The sequence below is a fragment of the Entelurus aequoreus genome, linkage group LG02, assembly GCF_033978785.1.
Source record: "Entelurus aequoreus isolate RoL-2023_Sb linkage group LG02, RoL_Eaeq_v1.1, whole genome shotgun sequence".
Classification (NCBI taxonomy): Eukaryota; Metazoa; Chordata; class Actinopteri; order Syngnathiformes; family Syngnathidae; genus Entelurus; species Entelurus aequoreus.
The window spans coordinates 66,234,349-66,252,355 of NC_084732.1; the positions used below are offsets into that span (position 1 = coordinate 66,234,349).

At 39.3% G+C, this 18,007-nt stretch overlaps 1 long non-coding RNA gene across 1 annotated transcript; it reads left to right on the plus strand.

Annotated features, from left to right (window-relative positions):
* Positions 1-1,258: 1,258 nt before the first annotated feature.
* LOC133664263 (uncharacterized) lies at positions 1,259-17,805 on the plus strand. The gene is made up of 3 exons (XR_009828563.1): positions 1,259-1,287; positions 16,763-16,855; positions 17,779-17,805. It is a non-coding gene; the product is annotated as an uncharacterized LOC133664263 (long non-coding RNA).
* The last annotated feature ends 202 nt before the right edge of the window (positions 17,806-18,007 follow it).

Here is an 18,007-nt window from a genome sequence, read left to right on the forward strand (position 1 = left end):
AAGCAATGCAATAATTGCTTCTCAAATAATTAATTACATTTATTGAAGAGTAATTCCGTTCGTAGTTCATTTACTTATTTTTTTGGCAAAGAAACAAATAACTATAATTAGTTCCTTTTTAAAAGTAATTTGCCAAAAGCTGATCTTTGAACATTTAAAAATATCTCCTCCTCTGAATTCGACTTTGAGAAATTATAATTGTTTTCATTAGTCGTATTTCATTGTATTGCTGTACTATGTGCGTCCTTCCTGTGTTATGTGTACATTATGGTATTTGTGACTTAGGTGTTGATTTAGCTAAAATTTAGGTATAAGTTTTGACATACACAAAAAATTGTGCCAGAGGAACAAAGTTTTGTTTATAAACCGAGAACCTCCTGTTAACGGCCCCAGTGTTTATAATACTGTAGAGTACGTTACACATACATCCCCTGAAGCCACTCCCAATGGTCAACACTAAAATTAGACCTAAAGAATGTGATTTGTCTGATAATTGTAACTACGCTACCATACATGCACAACGTTAAGCCACTAACAATAAAATACTACCATTAATCATATTTTTATTGCTTGTGCGGGTTTAGGTCAGAAAATGTGTTTTTATAATTCACAACCTTCCTCTGAATTAATTATATATATATATATATATATATATATATATATATATATATATATATATATATATATATATATATATATATATATATATATATATATATATAATTTTATTTTCCATATAAATATTGGGTTAGTCACTTAACCTCTTCTCTCAAGTCGTCTGTATAAAGACTTTAAAAACTGCTCAGAGAATTTGTTGACATACCAAATGGCGTTCATCCCCAAGCATTGTGACAGTTACAAGCCGGGGCCTGTAAATACCTCTGATTGCACGGTGAAAGTCACTTTCGCTATTTCAGGAATGAAAAATGGCTTCCTCTTACAGAACAAAGTCAGATCTGGGCTGCGTTGTCATCCTTTGTTAAGTCTGGTGCATTCTTGATGACATTGAAAAATGTAAATATTGAAACTTGTCATCAACCGCGGTGGGACTAAGCGTCGAGTGTGGCTAGCGAATGTTAGTTTACATATTTGGCTTGTGAGTAACATTTTGTGAATGGCTTTACATAAATATCTCACAAAAGCTGGCTGAAGGGGAAAGGGAGTGTTTAACAACCCAAAGAAAGAAAAGTAAATCTCGTATCTCGAAGAGACTTCTGACCTTTTTGGGCTGCAACAAGTGATCACAAAGAAGAAGAGATGAGCAAATACTGACTGACGGAACATGAGGTAATTGGTTATAAGATGTCGTGTTAACTAACCACACACAAACCAACTCTTCAGTCATGAGTAGGTGGAGAAAAAAAACAACTTGCACACATAATTTAACCAAATGACTAATGCCATACTTGCCAAACTTGAGACTTCCGAATTCGGGAGATTGGGGGGGTTTGAGGTGGACGAGGGGGGAGGAGTATATTTATAGCTAGAATTCACTGAAATTCAAGTATTTCTTGGTATATATATAAATAAAATAAAATAAATACTTGACTTTCAGTGAATTCTAGCTATATATATATATATATATATATATATATATATATATATATATATATATATATATATATATATATATATATATATATACATACATACATATAAATAAGATAAATACTTGAATTTCAGTGTTCATTTATTTACACATACACACACACATAACACTCCTCTATTCATTGTTGTATTTGAAAGTGCAATGCTTTGCAGCCAGAAGCACAGCCTTTGAAGGAGCGTAGGTATGGGCAGTGTAATATTCTGGGTTAGAGTCAATAACCAGGCGAGGTGATGAAGTTGCGTCTCTTTACTTCATACTTCAGAACCGACTCCCACACTCGCCATCAGGGTGCGCAATATAACGTAAACTGTTGGCCAACCAAAAAGTAACCACAGAACACTATACCCAACATTCACCAGGAGATGGCAACAAACAACTTAGATCACTCTATTACAGGCAGCATCTGTGAAATTTCATTTGCAGGAAAGGAGTGAGTTTGAATTGTCCATCCTCGTTCTTTTCCCTGTCACTCGTCGTCGCCATGACTGTCTGTTCTTCGTGCTTTGTCTTCTTGTTGTTGTGTGTGCAGTTGTGCACTCTCCAAAAGCCGTAGATGTTATAACGTGACTGAGCAATAACGCTATTTATATTAAAGAAAAGCGGACGTGACAACAGGCTGTCCTCACTCAGGTCCGCACGGACCTGGAGGGGGTGTGCCTTAAGTCCGGCTGGAAATCGGGAGAAATTCGGGAGAATTGTTGTCCCGGGAGATTTTCGGGAGAGGCACTGAAATTCGGGAGTCTCCCGGAAAATTTGGGAGGGTTGGCAAGTATGGCATATGCATAATATAATTTCCCTTCAGCAAGAAGCTTGCAGAGAAACAGGCCACTGTTAGCAAGGTGAATTTGAAAATGGAACACATGCAAAATAACAGTCCTTACGTTTTCATGCGCTAAATTACTCTGTTTTCTCAAACAGTACGTTTTTTATATTTTGCCACCTACGTGGGAAGTTTAGTTTAGTCTTTATTTGAAGGGACAATGCACAGAAACATTAAGCTCAAAGACAGATATGTTCTGTACCAGATTATAGCTAAATAGCTAATTTCCATCTGCAGTCCTTGGCTAGCTAAATTAAAGGGATACAAAAATCCTGCAATAAAATTATGACAATAAAATCATACTATAGCATGTAATCAAATTAAGAAAAGTCCTAAAATGCCCTTTCATGGACACATACTTAATATACAATACAACCACACCATCACACAAAGACAATACATACGTTTGTTTACATCTGTCATCATTTGTAAAAACAACCGTGATTTTAACAGACTCACCTCACAATTTACAACAAAAATGCTCTCATGGATAAATATAATACACATTAAGTTGATGTGTCAAACATAATGCCCACCTTAGTGACCGTGTGAGCAGCTTTGATTGCTCCAAAGCCACTTTTTAACTTCAATTGTGAATGAAGAGAAATCTGTTAGACTTTTCAAGTTTGTTGTGAGGTCGTTCCATTCCTTTATGGCTTTATATGAAAAGGCTGATTGTGCAAAAGAGGTTTTACATCTGGGTACGCAACATTGCCCCCTGGTGGAGGCTCGTGTGTTTCTAGTTGTCACAGCAGATGCAAACTGGACAAAGTGCTTAAGTGGCGCTGGTGCAGTGTTATTTAGGATTCGATGGGCCATTCGTATTGATGCAAATCTTTGAATGTTAGCTAAATTTAACAATCTAAATTTTTGGAGAACTAAACAGTGATGGTGGTGTTGTGGTTTTCGGTCAAGGATTTTGAGCGATTGTTCGTGCAAAGTATCCAATGGCCTCAGTGTCATTTTGCTTGCCTGCGACCAACATGTTATAAAATAATAAAAACGAGACATAATCATTGCATTAAAATAAGTTTGAGCTGCCTCCAGTGTTAATGAATTCCTGATACATTTGAACGTTGTTATGTTGTATTTAAGACTCTGGCACATCTGTTTGATATGTTTTTTAAAGCCAAGTGTTGGCTCTAAAATGACACCCAGGTAACGATATTCACTAACATTTTGTATTATTTCCTTATTAACCGTTATATTTGGAAAGGATGACATTTTATATTTTGTAAACAAATATGTTGCCGTTTTCTTAATGATTAATGTAAGACAAGAGTCATGTAGCCATCTTGCCACCTTCTCCATGGCTGCTGTAAGTTTTCTGGCAACCGTTTCTAGCGTCCTTTCCCCAAGTATAAATAACCGTGTTATCTGCATACATCTGGATATTTCAATCAATCATCAATCAATGTTTATTTATACAGCCCTAAATCACAAGTGTCTCAAAGGGCTGTACAAGCCACAACGACATCCTCGGTACAGAGCCCACATACGGGCAAGGAAAACTCACCCCAGTGGGACGTCAATGTGAATGACTATGAGAAACCTTGGAGAGGACCGCATATGTGGGTAACCCCCCCCTCTAGGGGAGACCGAAAGCAATGGATGTCAAGTGGGTCTGACATAATATTGTGAAAGTCCAACACATCAGCGAAAGTCCAGTCCATGGTGGGGCCAGCAGGAACCATCCCGAGTGGAGACGGGTCAGCAGCGTAGAGATGTCCCCATCTGATGGACAGGCTAGCGGTCCACCCCGGGTTGGGAGCAGAGTAGAAAAGAAAAGAAAAGAAACGGCAGATCAACTGGTCTAAAAAGGGAGTCTATTTAAAGGCTAGAGTATACAAATGAGTTTTAAGATGAGACTTAAATGCTTCTACTGAGGTAGCATGTCTAACTTTTACCGGGAGGGCATTCCATAGTATTGGAGCCCGAATAGAAAACGCTCTATAGCCCGCAGACTTTTTTTGGGCTCTGGGAATCACTAATAAGCCGGAGTTCTTTGAACGCAGATTTCTTGCCGGGACATATGGTACAATACAATTGTCAAGATAGGCAGGAGCTTGACCGTGTAGTATTTTATACGTAAGTAGTAAAACCTTAAAGTCGCATCTTAGGTGCACAGGAAGCCAGTGCAAGTGAGCCAGTATAGGCGTAATATGATCAAACTTTCTTGTTTTTGTCAAAAGTCTAGCAGCCGCATTTTGTACCACCTGTAATCTTTTAATGCTAGACATAGGGAGGCCCGAAAACAAAACGTTACAGTAATCGAGACGAGATGTAACGAACGCATGGATAATGATCTCAGCATCGCTTGTGGACAAAATGGAACGAATTTTAGCGATATTACGGAGATGAAAGAAGGCCGTTTTAGTAACACTCTTAATGTGTGACTCAAACGAGAGAGTTGGGTCGAAGATAATACCCAGATTCTTTACCGAGTCGCCTTGTTTAATTGTTTTGTTGTCAAATGTTAAGGTGGTATTATTAAATAGATGTCGGTGCTGAGCAGGACCGATAATCAGCATTCCCGTTTTCTTAGCGTTGAGTTGCAAAAAGTTAGCGGACATCCATTGTTTAATTTCATTAAGACACGCCTCCAGCTGACTACAATCCGGCGTGTTGGTCAGCTTTAGGGGGATGTAGAGTTGGGTGTCATCAGCATAACAGTGAAAGCTAACACCGTATTTGCGTATGATGTCACCTAGCGGCAGCATGTAAATACTAAAGAGTGCAGGGCCAAGAACCGAACCCTGGGGAACTCCGCACGTTACCTTAACATAGTCCGAGGTCACATTGTTATGGGAGACACACTGCATCCTGTCAGTAAGATAAGAGTTAAACCAAGACAAGGCTAAGTCTGTCATCCCAATACGCGTTTTGATACGCTCTAATAAAATATTATGATCAACAGTATCGAAAGCGGCGCTAAGATCAAGAAGCAGCAACATAGATGACGCATCAGAATCCATCGTTAGCAATAGATCATTAGTCATTTTTGCGAGGGCTTTCTCCGTAGAATGATTTGCCCTGAAACCGGACTGAAAAGGTTCACAGAGATTGTTAGACGCTAAGTGTTCATTTAGCTGCTGTGCTACAATTTTTTCGAGGATTTTCGAGATAAACGGAAGGTGGGAGCCGGTAGTTTACCAGGAGATCAGGATCGAGGTTAGGTCTTTTGAGTAGAATATGAATAACCACTTTTTTGAATGCTAGGGGACCAGTGCCAGAGGAAAGTGATAAGTTTATAATATGTAACACTGATGGACCTAATAATACAAAAAGCTCCTTGATAAGTTTCCCAGGAATTGGGTCAAGTAAACATGTTTGCTTTGTCCCATTTACACATTTTGACAATTCCTCCAATGTTATTTCATCAAAGAGAGAGAAACTATTTTGGAGGGCGGTATCCGTTGTATATACAGTCGTATTTGTGTTAATAGAACCCAGTTGTAGCTGAGATGCATTGTCTTTAATCTCTTTTCTAATGACTTCAATTTTCTTATTAAAGAAATTCATAAAGTCATCTGCTGTGTGGGTGGAGCTTACTGGGAGGAGTCCCTTGTTGGGTTAGCGATGCTACTGTACTAAACAGAAATTTAGGATCATTTTTGTTGAGGTGGATGAGATTTGAGTAATATTTAGCTTTAGCTGAGGTAAGCATGCGTTTATAAGTTATTAAACTATCACACCATGCTTGATGGAAAACCTCAAGTTTAGTCGCACGCCATTTGCGTTCCAGCTTTCTATATGATAATTTCTGGGCTTTAGTTTCTTCTGTAAACCATGGGGTACGTCTTTTAGGGGCCATTTTTAGCTTTAGCTGTGCTACACTATCAATGGTGTCGCGCAGGGCGTCATTAAAGTTGTTAGTGAGGTTATCAATAGAGCCCACATAATTTGGAAATGGTGCCATTACCGAAGCCAATAGGTCAGTAAGAGTCGTCGTTGTGGCAGCATTAATGTTGTGGCTGCTATAGTAGTTATTATTATTATTATTAGTTTGTTGACAATGAGTCAGAACTTCGAATTTTATAAGGTAATGATCCGACATTACTTTAGTGTACAGGAGTATCGTAACTTTAGAGGTGGTGACACCCCTGACAAGCACCAGATCTATCGTATTACCGTTGCGATGCGTGGGTTCATTTATTATTTGTGTAAGACCACAGCTATCAATTATAGTCTGGAGCGCCATGCATGGAGGGTCCGATGGGGTATTCATATGGATATTAAAGTCCCCCATTATGATTATATTGTCGGCGTGCGTCACTAGATCAGCAACAAACTCTGAGAATTCACTGATGAAGTCTGAATAGGGCCCAGGGGGGCGGTAGATAACAGCCAGGTGGAGAGGCAGCGGTGTGACAAACCTCAAAGTGAGCACCTCAAACGAGTTATATTTATTATTTAGGTTAGGTGTAAGATTATAGTTTTCATTGTATATTAGTGCGACACCCCCTCCCCTTTTAAGAGGTCGGGCAACATGTGTATTGGTATAGTTAGGAGGAGATGCCTCATTTAGCGCAAAAAAATCGTCTGGTTTGAGCCAGGTCTCGGCGAGACCAACGGCGTCAAGTTTGTTGTCTCTAATGACTTCATTAACTAATAACGTTTTGGAAGATAATGATCTTATGTTTAAAAAGCCCATATTATAGGTAGTGGGCTGTTTTGAGGATTGTTTGTTGAAATGATCCGAAGTAGCAATATTAATAATGTTGCGTTTATTATGCGTATTGCACTTTAAATAGTTTCGACCATATCTAGGAATTGATATGACGGGGATATTCAGATTGTTTGCTTGATGTTGCGATAAACTGAACGCATCATAGTTAGCTACCTCAGTACAATGTATGTCTGCCTCTGACACGGTCACAAAAGAAAAAACATTATGTGAGTTGTGTTTTATTCTAAGAGAATTGCTATGTGTGCAGGGATTATCCAGCCTGACGCCGGCTAGTTCTAGTTTAAATGGCTTCTTACCCGGAGACTCCACGCTTCTTTGGTTAGCTTTTCTCTTTGTTGCTAGCCCTGCTCGGCAACCCCGCTTCTGCTTCCGCTCGCACCGCTTACGTCGTCTCCATTGGCGGTCACCGCTAGCACTTGACTCCGCTGCTACAAAGGCCGCTCGATGTAGTCCGCAAAGTATTCCCATGCTAGCGAGGAGGTCCACCGTACATGCATCTTTCAGTCTATAACGACCCGATCCATCCACATCCAGAATTGTCTGTCGGTCGTATGTGATCACAGAGTGTTCACGCTTTGAGCCAGCCATGAAATTGACAGAAATGACGGGTGTTTTTTGCCAAATCGCTCTACACTCCCAAGAGCATTAGCGAGCCGCAGCATAGCCATAGCCATGCGCCGCCATTTTTCATCCTCACATACAGATGGCAGGTCGTTTATATACATTGAGAAAAGAAGAGGGCCGATATTAGAGCCTTGTGGCAGGTAAATATCAGTAGCAGTGAGACTGGATGTTGTGTTATCAATCAGACACATTGGGTCCGACCAGATAGATACGACATAATCCAGGTCAGAGTATCTGTCGTTTAAAAATTGTTAATTTTGTAAGTAACGTGGGGTGACTGACTGTATCGAATGCCCTGCGGATGTATAAGAATATTGCTCCAACTACACCTCCATTGTCAAGGTTTTGTTTCTAGTAGAAGGCAACATGCAGTTTCGGTCGAGTGATTTGCCCGAACCCCAAACTGCATGAGATGTAGGAGGTCTTCATAGTCCAAATGTTCTGTGAGTTGCTCAACGATCACTTTTTCTATTGCTTTGGATATAACGGGGAGAAGGCTAATTGGTCTGTAGTTGTTTGTCTTGTTTATTTCATGCTTTATGGATTGGGATGATAGTGGCAGTTTTCAACATGGTAGGGAAAGTGTTTTCTGTTATTGATTTGTTTATCAATGTTGTTATAGGAGCAGTAAGACTAGAAAGTGTCCAGACCGTGTATATCTCTAGATCGTGAGTTTTGTAATGCAGAGAGGATTTTGTTTACCTTTGTTTCATTTGTTAATTCTAAACTTAGTCCAACCTGAATAAATGGCAATTCTTTGCACTGATTTTGAGGGAATTTTTTATTCAAGGTTTGTACAGACTGGATGAAATGTTCATTAAAATGATTACTTATGTCCAGACTGTCTGTGATAGTAGTGCCATTGATATTTAACGTTATAGTGTTTTTTCTTGTTTGCTCTCTTCCAGTGAGTTTGTCAATGGTCTTCCATAACTGTGTAATGTTCCCTTTTGCAGCTTTGATTAATTCTAAGTGAAAGTCAGCCCTAGACTTCCGCATAAGCATTGTAACTTTGTTCCTCAAACTTTTAAAAATCCTACGATCCGTATTTAGACCTGTTTTAATTGCTATTTTGAGAGCTGAGTCCCGATTTTTTATTAGAATCCAAATTGTTTCATTAATCCAAGGTATTTTTATTTTAGCACTTTTCTTTCTGGGTTTTGTTTTAGTGTATTTACATATAATCTCTTTGATTTTTGTCATTAGGTCATCACAGGCATGTTCGGTGCTTATCCAATTTATGTCACTCTGTGGGACAGTTTTAAGTTCATTCTCTACTAAGTGTTGGTCTTTTTTAGGGATATAGGGCAAGCACTTTTGTGTACCTTTTTGGCTGTGATGCCTAAATCTTGACAACTTCCGTGTTATCAATGTGATGTCATGGTCTGATAAGCCTGTTAGTAAATTGTACGTTTTTTTTATGCGATCAGGTTTATTAGTAAATACCAAATCTAGCAAGGTTCGGGAGGAATGTGTAATTCTAGTAGGGTTGCTTATCATTTGTGTCATGGAGAAGCCGTTTATAATATCCTTAAATTTCTTTCTACGCCACTTATTTAACCAGTCCAGATTAAAGTCCCCCATAACAATCCAGTCTTTCATACTGTGCTGTTTGAGGATGTCTGAAAATGAATTGAGAAAAATGTCTTTAGCTGTGGGCGGTTGGTATGCTACAATTACCGTGAAATACATTTCTGAGGACAATGTGATTTTAATTCCAACACACTCAAGATGATCTACTGGGAGGGTTATTTGTTCACTTTTAATGTTTTCCCTTACATAAATCATAACTCCTCACCCTCTCCCACTTGATTTGTCTTTTCTGTAAATTTTGTACCCCGGGACATTAATTAGTGCAAAAGGTGTTATAGGTTTTAACCATGTCTCCGATAGACAAAGGTAATCCAGATTAGAGTCTGACAGTAACTGCTGGATTTGTTCAGTCTTTTGGACAACACTTCTAATATTAAGGTGACCCCCAAATATTCCTTTGGGCTTTGAATTTTGGTCCCATAATATTTGTGCATGGTTTACAGTTTGAAACATCTTTGTAGCTCGTTGTTTGGAAGCAGCTGTGTTATTTGGAATTTTAGCTCTATACTGTTTTCGGGGCCTAGTATTACCAGCATTACTTGATTCACTCTTACTCACGCCTGTGCTGGTATCGACCAAATGTCTAAACTTGCATTCCAGGTCTAAGTCTAAGTGTCCATGCACTCCCTCTAATGCGACTATTGGTCATACGCCATGTGCCTCCCGTACACTGGGGGAGCTTATTTCATTTTAGCACGGATACATGAATTGCTTTTCCGGTTGACCTATGATCCTTACAACTTGTTGTACCTAATTTTCGCTGTAATATTGACAGATTACAAATATCATGTCTCTCATGACTATGCGGATGTTTAATAGCACACTGCATCAAAACAATTTTCTTAGATTGTGCTACGAACTTGACACTACTACCGAGAATGTATCGGGGTGGCTGCAGGGTCAATGCAAAGAAAGACCGGCGGGAGAGTTGTTTCGAAGGAATTTTCGGAAGAAAATCATTGAAAACAAAAATTTTGAATGTCTCAAAGTTAATTAAAAAGGCTCTGTGGATTGATGGAAGGAGTTTTACATCCGAAGGAAAAGATTGTTCATGCCCCGGCCATTACTGCTCCAAAGTAAGGTCGCTATTATTCTTGCCAGTTTTGTGGAATACAAAGTTATTATTAAACAGTTTGGAGTGTACAAATGCAGCGTAAAGAGGTTTGTGTACGCTTTATTATTTGCCTTTAATATACCTGCTTCCTAATTTTTCATCTCATTCATATTTCGTTCGGGAGTCTGAACTAAGCCGGCATTCTACATTTCCTTAGCTACCTTCTTAAAAAAATATGTTTCTTTTTCTACTATCGATGCATTCCAAAATGTTCTGTTCTTTGAATGTGTGAACCAAATAACAGTCTCCTCTCTATTACAATTGTTGCTATGTTTTTATTGAATGGTACCTGCTTCCGGGTTGTATGCCGCTCGTTGAAACTGGCGCGTGCGTGATACGAAGGGTCCTCTCAGGTCTAGTTTCCAATAGCATAATCCAGGTGTATTAGTCCGACTTTTCAAAAACCGAACATGATCGGATTAAGGTGTTTATTTATCCATGGCTTGTAGGAGGCTTATTTAGAGCCATACCATTAGAGAAATCAGAATAATTTAGTGCATGGGCACGTACTGAGTCAGTCACTCTTACTTCTTGGGATGATTCCGGGCAACTCAGAGTTACATCACAGTCTATAAGAAAAACATTGACACTTGCACTAAACTGAGATCCGACAGTGCTTGCAAAGTGCTCAAGAAATCTGATAATGTCAGAAATCTGTTCATTCAGATCTGAACGATTCAGAGAAGGCTTGGTAGGATGTGATGAAGTCAGATAAGATATGAATTGAGCTCTTTGTCATAAACTCAAGTAGCCGTATTCCGGGCCTGACAAATGTTGAATAAGACCCAAAGAACACAACATAATCTGTTACGTTCTCTGGACTGGACCCAGGGTGTAGAGCAAGGAAGGTGTCATGACGGGGTCTATGGCGACGCAAATTACTGCGTGGATTGCTTTCCCGGAATGCAAGCGAACCAGACTGGACATGGCGTGAAGGTAAAGACATGTTTATTCTGACTAAACAAAAGAACAAACAAAAGGCGCGCACAAAGCGGAGAACAAAAATGACTAAGAAAACACAAACTAGCACTTGGACAGAAACTATGGACATGAAACAAAACTATACTCACTGTGACGTGAAAAAACAAAAACTTACGTGGCATGGCATGAAGCATAAACTATGGTATCAGGAGTAATCAAAAGTATTAGAGGTAGCATGGGTAGCATGGGTAATAGAGGTAACAGAAGTAATGTCGCCAGGCCGACCAACAGAAAATGACAGGCTTAAATAATAGTGACATGATTGGCAACAGGTGCGTGAGTCTAAAACCTGAAACAGAGGAAACTAATGGTCGTCATGGTGACAAAGCAAGGGAGTGAAAACAGGATCTAAAAAGAGTCCAAACTTTAACTTTAACTTTAAAAACCAAACAGAACAAAGCCAAAAAAAATCATGATCAAAAGACATTACAGAAGACAATGTGAAGGCTTAATTAATCTGTTTAATTAAAGCACAGATAGTGCAAAACCAATCTAGCGCAACGTTTATGTGCATGGAAGAAAAACACAAGGCACAAGGTACAAGGATCAAGCAGCAACAGGTGTCATAGGCTAGAAAACAGCCGTTCTGGCAGGAAATAGAGCAGAAAGGGAAAGTGCAGCAAAAAAAGGAATCCAACAAAAAGTAGAACCACAAAATGATGCAAAACACAGAAAAATTGTGAACAAACAAACTGTCATGTAGGATCATGACATCATCCCTACTGTCAAACATGTAAGCCAGGGGTCCCCAAACTTTTTGACTCGGGGGCCGCATTGGGTTAAAACAATTTGGCCGGGGGCCGGGCTGTATATATATGTATGTATATATATATACCGTATATATATATACCGTATATATATATATATATATATATATATATATATATATATATATATATATATATATATATATATATATATATACCGTATATATATACCGTATATATATATATATATATATATATATATATATATATATATATATATATATATATATATATATACCGTATATATATACCGTATATATATATATATATATATATATATATATATATATATATATATATATATATATATGCAAGCGGTACAAAGTGGACAAGAAAAGACAGGAAAAAAATATATATATATATATCTTTTTTTTATTTATTTATTTATTTTTTTAATACTTGAGACTTCCCGTGGGCCTGATTTTGGACGCTGGCGGGCCGGATTCGGGGGACCCCTGATGTAAGCGGTAACGACCTGCTTTTATGCTCTCTGCTAATGGTAAAGGAAGACTTCATCACTTTTAGTCTTTGATGAGAACCTCTTAGGCCCAAGCCAGAAGGTGGCAGATGGGTTGTGTGGATGGGTCTTCCAGCATGACTATTATCATAAATTCATAAATGAAGAAGAAACCTCTCTGTAGTCCTAGCAAACCTGGACTATGCAGTTGGCATCTGGCTGTTGTCTGATCGAGTAAAACAGGTACAAGTGCTCTTTGAACAGAGTCGAAGCAGAATTCCCCAGGGTCGGTCTCAGGCTGAATGCAACGTAAACAGAGGTCCTCACTTATAACATCCCTCTGGACTATCCGCCATCTGGCAGAAGTCAGTGACTTTAAGTACCTGGGTCAATTCATCAGAACAGGACATTAATGTGAGGAAGGTTTTGGCATGGAGAGCTCTGAATGGCCTGTCTAATGTGTGGAAAACCGACTTCTCTTGACACATCAAATTACCTTCTTCTAAGCAACTGTGGAATCTGTGCTCCTCTATGGCTTTGAAACCTTGACCCTGAAGTCCGCCTTTGAAAAGTCTCTGGATGTATGCTACATTAGAATGCTGTGTGTTATACTGAACATTAACCAGAACGAGTATGTTACCAGCAAGCATCTGTATGAGGCGCTACCAAGGCTGAGTGACACGGTGGAATCCAGGAGAAAGAAACTTGCAGGTCAATGCCACAGACACCCAGAACTTACTGCAAGCAAGCTAGTGTTCTGGGAGCCAACACGCGGGTACCGACAAAGAGGATGTCCCACACCAATGTTTGTGGATGGACTAAGGACGGATGCGGGAGTGAAGAGCGCTACAGAACTGACTGGATGCATAGAGAACCGCAAGGATTGGAATCTCTGTTGGCAAAACCCATGAGTGGTTTGGGAAGAACACATTTACAGAAAGGGTACAGGTGGACATCACTGTTTGAGGTAAATATTTGATTAGAACCTCCTGGTCTCAACCAGAATACTAAAGATTGATCGGAGTGGTTCAAGTTGGACCACATTTAGATCCTGGTGTGACCTGGCTACTGAACTTGAATTTCATAGAAATTATTTGGAAGGAGCTGCAACTTCAAGTTGCCAAGCAACAGCCTTAAAACCTTGAGAGTATCTGCAAAGAAGAACAGACCAAAATATCAAAGTCATATTTCGTTGCATAAACAAATACGCATATTTTTTGTTATTAAAATAAAATATGCATAACAATGTAGACAGTTTATGTCCTTCTAACAGGCTAAACTTACAAAATCAGCAGTGGAATATATTTTCATTTGTCTCACTGTATGTACTTGTGATGGGTACTTTTCACATCTGAATCGATAAGGTATCAATGCTTGGTACCTGAGAATCGATACCGGTACTTAATGGTACCAATGTTTGGTACTTCTGTGTGTGTTCATGTGTTTATAAATGTTTATTTAATAATTAAAAAAATGTTTTGTTAACATTTAACAGTGAGCGGATAATGATAATGTTGCTATTTAGTTGTTATATTTTGATTTCTTACACTTCTAAAGTGTCATTTGCACGTATTATATACTAGAATTTGCATGCAGTTATAATTTCAAGAAATTAGCATATAGTGTGTGTCGCTTATAGACTACAGTGTGTTGCCTAGTCAGGGAGTAGTCTTTGTCATTAAGCTGAAACTAGTCATCTGCGTCTTGGTTGTAGTTGTTCTTACCAAATTAATTTAACGAAAATATTACGGTTGCTAGACTTTTGACTGGGGCAAGAAGGTTTGAGATAATTACGCCTATACTGGTCCACATGCGCTGGCTCCCATTGCACTTAAGGTGCTATTTTAAGGTTGTTTTATTAGTACCATCTTATCTTGCTGATTGTAAATGGTAAAATGGTAAATGGGTTATACTTGTATAGCACTTTTCTACCTTTTTTTAAGAAACTCAAAGCGCTTTGACACTATTTCCACATTCACCCATTCACACACACATTCACACACTGATGGCGGGAGCTGCCATGCAAGGCGCTAACCTGGACCCATCAGGAGCAAGGGTGAAGTGTCTTGCTCAAGGACACAATGGACTTGACTAGGATGGTGGAAGTTGGGGATTGAACCAGCAACCCTCAGATTGCTGGCACGGCCCCTTTCCCAACTTCGCCACGCCGTCCCGTGTATTGTGCTGCACTCCTCGTTCTGAAATCTGTGTTCAAGAACGCCTGTTTATTAGTGATTCCCAGAGCCCATACAAAGTCTGCAGGCTCCAAAGTGTTTTCTATTCGGGCTACAGTACTCAAAAATGTTCGACCGGCAATACTTAAAGATGTTGCCTCAGTAGAAGGTTTAAGTCCCACCTTGAAATTAATTTATATACTCTAGCTTTTAAATATTCCTCTGTTTAGACCATTTGACCTGCCATTCTTCTTTTCTGGTCTGTCCCTCCTCTCCTGCATGGAGAGGATACCAGGTGGAAACGGATAACATTTGGAGAGGTACCAGACTGGAAGACGTGCTAGCTGTCCCAAGTCGTGACCCAGGGTGGACCACTCTCCTATGCATCAGTTGGTAACGTCTCTGCATTGTCGACTTGTCTACATGGAAGAAATTCCCCCTACGATTCTGACTTTCTGATGGACTGGACTCTCACATTATCATGAATGTAACAATTCAATAATGTAACCACTCGGCATCCATTGCAGCTGGTTACCCAGGAGGGGGTCCCCACATCTGCGACCCCTTCCTAAGGTTTCTTGTTTTTCCCAACTCAGGCTTTTGGAATTTTTCCTTGCCCAATTGTGGATTCAGGGTTTGAGGCACTCGTGATTAAGGGCTAAACAAATACTGTACATTTTGATTGATGAATTGATTGAAATATGAAGGTTTTAAAATTGCCATGCAAAATCGCTAATGTTAATCAGTATCATGTGTATGGCAAATTTAAATTAGCATCGAGCTAACACATTTTGAAAAGTGAAGCCTTACTGTACGTATACAGACATATTTGCTTTGTTGATAGTAAAATTCTTAACATTACCTAGAGGCAGTTTTGCTGTGTGCTGCTGGAGTGCCAGTTTGCCCGCTACGTATTTGAGCTGGCCAAGTTTGCGACCATGCATGACGTCATGCACAACAAAATTTATCAAAATATGGCACGGTTTGATTTTACATGAATCAATCCTTGGTAGTACCAACAGAATTCAGTTGGTGCCTATATAAATTCAATATTTGGAACTCATCTCTAAGGCATGAAATGGATGATTCAAGATGGGATAAAAACAAATAAGACAGTTCATAATTGTTTGGGAGTAAGGAACTGGGGGTGCTGCATTAAAGCTGTGAATAAAACTAGAACCTTGTAGCATCGAGCCAGAGAGGACGTAATAAGTCTTCGGAGGTGCACAAGGGCTCATTAACTCCCTAAACGCCTCAGGCTTTCCAATGTTCTCACCTTCTATTCAGCGCTGACCTATGACTCACCGGCTTCCGTATCCTGAGAGTCAACTTTTATTAAATTACTTTAATCACAAAGTATCATGTTGGAAGGTTGGAGGGCACCTCTCACTCCAAACAGTAGAATCCTCCGTGTTTATAATTTCCTTCACTTCTTGTAAATGACGTATACGTGACTCGGAACATGTCTGCCCGTCCTAATACTTTACATACTTCACATTTTTCCAGCATGATGCACACAAATAGAGAACATTTTTATTGTGATTCAGCAGCCAGGCTATGGTCTTGGTCGACTTCCGTGTGACAAAATACAGGAGTGCTTGCAGACGTCACCCCATTCAGTTTAGTCAGTAGGGCGGTATGGGAAATTTTCATAATAATTATTAGGTCAGATCACGTTATCTGTTGAGTGTGTTTCTAAAACATTAGTGCTATGTCACTGTTTTATGACCTATCTTGCAGGGTACATTGTAATCAAAATAATCCAAGTGTCACACATGCGCTGAAGTGTAGTTATTTAAACAAAATGAATCATTCTAGTTGAATCCGTGAGGAATGATAACCGTATTGATTTACGGTAAAAGAGCAGAGACCCAGCGATGAAACAAGGGAAACAGATCTTTGCGAGTCACCATAGGTTTTGTCTCTTTTCCAGAGGTTTTCATCTCAGCCAGAGGCCACACTCACTCCACTCTGCTTATATCCAAGCCTCAACTCTGCTGATGACTCATCTCCTTGCCTTATTAGAGTGAGCGAACAGCATTCAGTCTCCATTGTTGGACTACAGGAGTGCTTTGCTGAACACCTTATAATGGAATAGAGCTGTGAACAATACAGATGCTAACAACCTGAATGTGTATATATAGCTTCGCAATTTGACATCATGAGTTTATTTTTTTAAATGGGAACACATTGAGCATTCAGTGTCCCTTAAGGACATTTAATTAGAGCTTAAAATAAATGCATATACATACACGTATAAATGTTATATGTTTACATATACAGTATATGGCATATGTATATATTCATTGGCGTGTGCAGTCTGCACCATTGCATCACAGTGGGGTTACTATCTGTTGGCACACACTAAAAAATGCTGGGTTATTTTGATAACCCAATTTATGAGTTACGAGTGTTGGGTTAAATTTTTGAGTTATTTTTATGAAGAGCAATCCATTTTTGGGGTTGTAAGGATATTATTTTAACTCAATTTCTGGGTTTTCAAAACTATGGACCAATTTTGGGTTGTTTTTCAATGAGTAACACATTTTTGGGTAAAAGGCTTTTTTTATTAAAAAGGTACTTTTTTCTTGAAATGATTAATCTCCTTAACATTATTTACAATCACACATCTTATGTACATGAAAATATTTGGACATGCTGTATAGAACTACTAATGTCATGATTTGTTTAGTTTTTGACTCCCTCAGTTCCTGGTTTGAGCACCCCTGGTTTTGTGTTTTAGTTGCCATGACTGCAGATTGTTTTCACCTGCCTCTGATTAGTGTTCGGGACACTCACCTGCTCCTGGGCACTAATCAGAGAGCTACTTATTCCCTGGTTTTCGTCACACTCAGTCTGGCTTACTTATTTGTTTCCACGCAACAGTTACGATGGCTACTAATATGATTCCTGAGCTAAGCTTTGCCTTTTTGTTTGCTATTCCGTTAGCTTCCCATGCTATCGGCATGCTGGTGCTCTTTTGTTTGTATCCTGCATGATTTATGGACAAGAAATCCTTTCCTTACCTGCACCTTGCCTCTGGAGTCCCGTCGGCATCCTGGGAGAACGATCCACGCAGTAAAATGCGACCCTGCTGTGACAACTATGACCGAGTGTCCGTCCTGAGATCGGTAGGTTGTGAGTTCAAACCCCGGCCGGGTCATACCAAAGACTATAA